The sequence below is a fragment of the Rattus norvegicus genome, chromosome 7 (assembly GCF_036323735.1).
Source record: "Rattus norvegicus strain BN/NHsdMcwi chromosome 7, GRCr8, whole genome shotgun sequence".
Lineage (NCBI taxonomy): Eukaryota > Metazoa > Chordata > Mammalia > Rodentia > Muridae > Rattus > Rattus norvegicus.
In genome coordinates, this window is record NC_086025.1 from 64638893 (window position 1) to 64646462 (window position 7570).

General features: G+C 51.8%; 1 long non-coding RNA gene across 1 annotated transcript; it reads right to left on the reverse strand.

Annotated features, from left to right (window-relative positions):
- Nucleotides 1-803: 803 nt before the first annotated feature.
- LOC120093628 (uncharacterized) lies at nucleotides 804-6698 on the reverse strand. The gene is made up of 2 exons (XR_005487032.2): nucleotides 5723-6698; nucleotides 804-1108 (listed from the first exon to the last, which is right to left on the reverse strand). It is a non-coding gene; the product is annotated as an uncharacterized LOC120093628 (long non-coding RNA).
- Between the last annotated feature and the right edge of the window lie 872 nt (nucleotides 6699-7570).

The window sequence follows — 7570 nt, forward strand, 5'->3', positions numbered from 1 at the left end:
GGCCCTGAGAGCCAGTCTGGCCAGCAGTGCAGTGTGCTCCCATTTCACAAGGAGATGAACCAGGGGGCAGTGGTGAGGCTCGCCTTTAATCCTAGCACTCCAGAGGGGGTAGATCTCGGAAAATTCGACACAGCCTGGACTACAGAGCAAGTTCCAGCCAGGGTTACACAGAGAAACCCTATCTAAAAAAAAGAAAGAAAGAAAGAAAGGAAAAAGGAGGAAAAGAAAGAAAAGGAAAAGAAAGGAAACGGAAGAGGGGGCTGGAGAGATAGTTCAGTGGTTAAGTGCACTTCCAGAGGTCATGAGGTCAAGTTCTAGCAACCAAAAGGTGGCTGACAACCTTCTGTAATGCATCCGATGCCCTCTTCTGATAGGTCTGAAGACAAAAACAGTGTATTCATACACATAAAATGAATAAAATCTTAAATAAAATCTTTATTTAAAAAGACAGTTTTCAAAAGAAAGAAGGAGGAGAAGATAAAAAAGAACCTGGAGCTGGAAGTTCATACTACACATGAATAAGGCCCTGAGTTCAGTTAAAAAGGAAGAAAGACTTAATGTACATAAACTTTCTACTAATTCTTGCTGCTATTTCTCTCACAAGTCTGTCAGCACATATGATAACACTGCAGATGTTTGCTAAGATAACCTTAGCTGTTTGCTTTATATCACCCAACTGTTAAAGGCGTGAATTTTTCCTGCGGGGGTGGGGGTGGGGGTGGGACTGAAGACCAAATCCAGGACCTCAAACCCACCAGGATAGAACTCTACCTCCGAGCTGCATCCTTCACTCCGATATAAGCTTTTTTTCACCTAAAAACTTTATTTTTTTTAAAGAAATTTATTCAAACAGAAAATTGGGGTCCCTAAACACATCCACAGAGTGGAACCAGGTGGTTCCAGGTCCTCCATGCTGTTTGTTGAGCCTCAGGGCCTTCTGTCTGGTGATGCAGCTCAGCTGAGTCAGGATCCACCCCATTGCAACCTAGGAGACTGACTGAACCGTTGGGATTGCAGCTAGAGCCGACATTTGGCTCATACCATGGGTACAGGAGGATCTGTGAAAGCTCTTCTTGGGCTCAGGAGTCACACTCAGCAAAATGTGTGGCTAAAAAGGAGAGGAGAAAGATGTAGTAAAGCCAAGGGTTCTCTGGGCGTTGACTGACCCCAGAAAGCCAAGCCCCATTTCTCCACCTGGCCCCAGGCCAGGAGTAGAAACAAAGACAAGTAATTATGACCCAGAGCCTCCCACCCCAGTGAAGCCAGAATTGCCCTGCTGACACCAAACGGCTACTATGTAAAACTTCCGAATGTGAAGGCTCCAGGTTCTTCAACAGAGTAGTGAAACTCTTGACAACCCTTCTGTCCGCTGAGAGGACCCCTGATGATACCTGCTCTCCTGAAGAGAGGAAGAGTCAAGCAAGGTAACAGTCATCTGTACAAGGAGGCCCTTAGGAAACGAGTTTATCTATCGTTTCCTTCCTCTACAGCCGGCATTTCCAGTTCAGTCTTCACCACACAAAAACAGTACTTCTTTGTATCTCTTCCAGAAGGAAGAAGAAGCAACAAAAGTCCAAAGTTACAGTTGCAGTTCGACAGAGCAGCTGAATTCCCGCAGCTGTCTTGTCGCTGAAGGGGAGGCTGTCGGCTGGAGGGATGACTATCTGCTGAGTACTGACTACTCTTCCTCAGGACTCTGTTCAGTTCCCAGCGCCCACAGGGCAGCTCACAACTGTCCAAGGAACCGGACATCTCTCTGGCCTCCGTGGGCGCACGGTACACAGACATACGCGCAAGCAAACACCTGCACCTATAAAAACTTGCTTTAAATGTTGACTTTTTTTTAAGTAGAGGCTCTGGATGGTAGGACAATGTGGAGGGAAAGGACACTCGTTTCCAGCCTGGCTGTAGCTGATGGAAGGAAACCTGCAACGTGGTGAATCGTGAACTCCACCGAAGCCTCGTTCTCCAGACGAGGTCACTCTGGTTCAAAGAGAAGAAATAGCCCTGCCCAAAGCAGCTCTGGTGGCCTCCTGGCCTACCTGCAAAGACTCAGGACTCTTCCCATCCAGGGAACCTCCAACCTCGGTCTCTCTCCTCTGTTCGCCCCACCCCCGCCCCCTGAAGACCTGTCTTCAACTTGAGCACGTGCTCAACTTATGACATCTTCTATGCAGATTCTCTTCCCTGGCTTCCAGGCCCCTGGGCATTCCTGTTTGAGCCCAGAGTCCAGACAAACAAAGAGTACCTGGCCTCCTCACCTCCCTCCAACAGTCAACATCACTTGGAGCCCTCTCTCCCTCCCCAAACCACTCAATCACTCAATTCTTTCTTCTAAACAGCCCCCTACCTCCCTCTCATGCTTGGTTCTTTTTCTCCTAACTTTCCAGCACTGAGACCTGATGTTGGCCTCCCTCCAAACCGCCTCCCTAGGGGCCTCCCTTTGTCCTTACACACTGCTGTAGGATCCTCAAAAATACTGTTGACCTGCATTCCCATTCGGCTGGGGGATTGGGTGGCGATTGCTCCCTCTGCCTTCGCGGGATCACAGTTCATGCTCCGCCCACACTCAAAGCGCTTTCAAGAGAGTGGCCGGCCACCCTGCAGCGTTCCAGCCTCAATCCTCACCACCTCAGTGTTCCAAAAAGATCGCCCACTCTATTCACTCCCCCCCAACACCACGCTCCTTCCTCCCTCCCACTGAGACACCTAGCAGGCTGTCCCCTCCTGCCTCCAGCTCATGCCCACCTGCAGCCAAGGTCCCCAGAGGAGCTCTCCTCCCAAAGTCTGCAGGACTCATTATCCAAACTATTCATCCCCAGGTAATTACGCACGGCCTGTGACTCTCCTCTGTTTAGCCTGAAACAGGTTTTGAAGCTGCCTATGCTGCTTGATCCAGCCCCTGCTTCTGTGTCTGCCTACCTCATCACAAGGCTGTTTCTCCCCACAGTGCCTAGGAGTTAGACAGTAGATGCTAGATATATGTGATGGTTGGTTTTTCTTCCCACATACAGTGTCCTCAAAAGCCAGAGCAGATCAGAACAGTAAGCCCCTGCCTTAGAACCCTGACTACCAGAATTTTCTCCTAAGTCCTCAGGATCCAAAACAGGCACCCGGGGTGTCAGCCGGTTGCTCGGACACACTGCTATTCACAGAGGCTGTTGGCCCACCTCTGAAAGGAGGCCCCATCCCGCGTGGGTTTCTGACTTGGTAATACTGTTTCCTTGCCTTTTCCTGGTCCCCAGGCCAAGGAAATAATCCAAGTACGGAGGAGGGGCCAAGCGTAAACCCTGAACTGTGACAAGTCCCTAGCTGAAGCCACTCCTGCCCAGCTTGCCCTCGGTCAAAGGCACCCAGGGGAGCCCCTGCCCTTGGGAGAGAAAGAAGACACTGCACCTTTAAGTCTGCAGCCAGTTGAGAAAAACAAGCTGTGATTTATATAAGCGGGAAAATCATGTGATTTGCAGGAACGCTGCCTCCTCCCCGGCCCCCGCCCCGTCGCCTGTGAGCCCGTCCCAGAGGGCCGGGGCGTGGCCGGAGCTGGGCTGCAGGGGCGCGGGGTGCGGGCGGGGCGTGGGGTGCGGACGGGGCGCTCGACATAACGCTGCCCAGGGACCTCTGGGCGGCTCTGCCCTGCCTCCGACGCTGGGCCCAAGCGCGCCGTGGAGTTTGGTCCCCAGATAGTCTCAGGGAGCACAGATCTCGGGCACTGCCCCTCCTTCCGCGACCCGCCAATGAGGTCGCACAAAGCAACCCGGGTCCCCGAGCCAACTCCGCCTGCCCCCATCAAGCCAAAGCTTGAGACACCGAGGTTGTTCGCAACTTCTCCCAAAGAAAGGAAAACCCGGGCCCCCGCACACTGGCTTCTTGTGTCCCAAAACACACAGCAGGGGAGAAGAGCATTTTGGGAAATGGTTGGGAAAGGGAATGATGAAAGCCATCCCCACAGCTGAGAGTGGTAGGGGACAGGCAACCAGTTTTCAGGGATTAAACAAAACAAACCCCTGGTGTGGCCCTTTCAGACAGAAGGTCCTGAGAACCGCAGAGACGTTTTTCCATCTTAAAGACAGGCGGTGTCTCTGTATGGAGTTCACACCCCCGTAAGAGTTCAGTCTGACCACTCCAAGAGCAAGGGAAGGGCGTCACTCCTTCGTGGAAAGAGGCAAGGCCACACGCAGGTGGGATAGAGTACATACACCCAAAAACAGACCGAAGAGAAGTGGAGAGGCTTTCTCAGGAGATAAGCGAGGGAGAAAGAGACAGGCATCTCTCTTGCTTCCTGTAAACCACAAAGGTGGGCTTCCAAAGGAACCCAGAAAGGACATCATGGTCTTCGAAAAGTAACCAAGGCCAGACATGTGCCACACCCTGTCAGAGATAGCATTTCGATTCTATTTCATTCCCCCAGGCAGGGGATAGATGAGGTTTAGGATGGATGTCTTCTCCTGAAGAATAAACGCGATGCTAGCGAACATGATAACATGACCTCACGCTCCAGCCTAGGTCAGCCGGAGCCTGCCCTCTGCAGCCAAGGGCCAGCTCAGTGGATCTCTGTGCCACGCCCCCATCCCTGCTGTATCCCACGAAGGGTCTTCATGCAGAGTTCAGGAAGTCACCTGGTGTCCTGACTGCCAGAGAAAGCAGACTCATCCTGGTGAACAAATGTCTCTGGTTATTCTATAAAACCTAAAGGAAATCACTGTAGGTTAACAGTATTCTAGAGGATTCCAGAGGCGCACACTTCGCCTTCACATACTAACACCATTCATCCACTGTGTGTGCTTGGCACAGAACTAGGCAGTGGAGTGCAACGTAAGGGCAGCCGCTCCCTGAGCCTGGATTCTGACTCACAGGAAAAGGCAAAGAAAGACATTTCTGTCCTCCACTGGCACGTCTGGCCCCTCCCAGCCCACCCCCAGCAGGTGTTGCCCCCTCTCCTGCTCTGTGTGCCCCACAGTTTCTGCCAAGAGCCAGTTCTCTCAGAAGGCTCCAAATCTCCAGGGTTTGGGCGGTGGCTATAAGAGGTACCCTAAAGATCTCTCCAGAAAGTGAGATCAAAGTTGGCAGCCTCCTGAGTCCCTCCCCAAAAACGATAAAGCCAGCAAGTTATAATTTAGTTTGTGCTCCATTCAGACCTCCCCCACTTTGTGTTCTACCTCCCCCATATACACCTCCACACCTCTCTCTCTCTCTCTCTCTCTCTCTCTCTCTCTCTCTCTCTCTCTCTCCTCTCCCTCTCTCTCTCCTTCCTCTTCCCTCCCCTCCTCTGGTATGACCTTTCAGCTTCCAAGGCCCCTCCTTCCAAAGCTTCCTGAGCCAAGGATTTGCCCAACTTACAAACAGCTCAACTACCCTCTGATCTCTGGGGTGCTGAAGCCCCTTGGCCCTGCACAGATACCCTCCTGGATCACCGGTCTCTTCTGCTGCTGTAAGGATTCCTGTCTGCAGGTGTCCACCATCCACCACTAACCATGATTCTGCCCACTGCACCTGTGAACCCCCTATACTAGACCAGTCTCTGCCTTATTCTTGGGGTTATTCAAATATTTCCCATATTCAAATACCTCTCCTATTTCAAGCTCCCTCCGCCCTTCACAGGCACAGCCTGACAATGCTCAGAGGAAGACCCGACTGTGAGCCTGCAGCGAGCCAAGATTTTAAACGAACAAACAAATTAAGGCCCTGATCTGAGAACACCCAGGGAAGCCATGAGCTCTGTTACCTTTAAAAAGAATCTCTGAGGCTTTTGTCAAACGAAATGAGGAACGCAATGGCCACCGAGTCCGATCGGCTCACCATGGACACTGTCTCTGTCAGGAACCTGAGCCTCAGCAAAAATTAAAAAAAAAAAAAAAAAAGTGGCCCAGACCCTGCCAAATCCAACTGCTTTAAATTAGCCTTCCAGTGAAAAGGGGGTGCTGTACTAACTGGTCCCCAAAGCCCCCCAAGAAGCAAAGCTCTGAGACTGCATTTCCCCTAAATAACCTTTGAGGAAGCACCAGATGCTCATAACAGAGTGGAAAATGGATTGTGGATCAGGCCTGGAGCTGAAGCTAAGAATTGGGCTTTCACAGTGTCTTAGGCCTGCTTCCCTCTCTCTCCCTAAAAGGGCCCCTGCTCTTTCCCAAGCTGCGTCTGAGTGGAAGAGAACATGTAACTCCCCCAGAGCAGAGAGGCCCAGGAGAGGGGAAAGTTGGCCCAAGCCCCAGTGCAGGCTCCCCTCTGACTCTAGTGGAGACATTTCTCCCTCCCAGCTCCCAGCTGGGGTGTGTGTGTGTGTGTGTGTGTGTGTGTGTGTGTGTGTGTGTGTGTGTGTAGGGGGTGTGGGTTTTCTAAACAACATACCCTTCAGCCAGCCCAGGCCCCCAGCATCCTGAACCTTCATTTACAAGTTTTTAGTGGCAACCAGCACATTTGACAACCTCCCCAAATATGGGCCCCACCAGGTCTCATTTCCAGGGTCTATTAGTGGAGGATGCTGAGAGAAAAGGGAGGAGGTATGAGTTGGGGGAGGGGGGAGGAAGGAAGGAATCCAACCAGACAAGCCCAAAGCCTTGGTTTCTTGGACCAAGGCTAAAAAGGACCAGAAGAAAAGTCTCCAGCCGGCCCCATGGCGGTCTCACCCCCGAAGGAGCAGATCCAGAGATCTCAGGAAGGTGAATCAACAGTTCCAGGAAGGGCTACACCCCCTCCCCACCCCCAGCCCACACTCAAGCCCAGGACCTGGCCAGGAATCACCAAGCAGTCCCAAAATTTCAAGGCACAGTCACTTTCCAAGTCAGGCTGCTCTGTGCACCCGCCCCCTCCCGCCCCTCCCGCCCCTCCACCCAGCGAGCGTCTGCTCTGCAGCCCCGTAGCTAAGAAGGGATCAGATGGTTTTAAATCAAGCGTTCCCAGCTCAGCTTTGCTTCTAGCTCTGTCGCATAACCATCCCCTTCCCTGTGTTTATAGGAACTCTGGAGGCAGGAAGCTCAGCTGAGGGTCCCCCCTAAACTGCCCAGTCTGTGCCTACTCCAGATTTTGTCAGGGGGCCTTCAAGAAGAGGCCTTCTAGCTAACTGTGTGCCTGCCAAAACTATATTCAAGTACATGATTGGAGCCCCACCCTGCAGGAGCTCCATGATCGCGCACCCCCACAACCTCACAGTACCTTCCCAAATTTGCCCCCACAAACCACCCCAAGGTCCTAAAAAGGTTTATACTCCCACTGGCCTGTGGTCTGGATTTTCTGCCTTTCTCCCCTCCAGTCTTTATGACCCTCCTCTTGCAGTGTCTGTTCTGTCTCAGCACCCTAGGGCTCTGTCCCTCAGACTCTCTCTCTCCCAGCCACTCCACAATCTGCACAGCAGCAGACTTTTCTCACAGTCTGCAGTTACTAAGAAAAGGAGGCTCTGCTAATGTAATTATTCTCCTGAATATGTATTGACTCCACACCTCCAAAACTTCCCACCGTTCCCCTGAGTCCCCCATCTTTTCTTCCTTTCTTTTATTAATTTCATGATGTTCTTTTATGTGTATAGCTGATTTTTCTGCATGTAAGTCAGCCTACAAAAGCCAGAAGAGGGCACTGA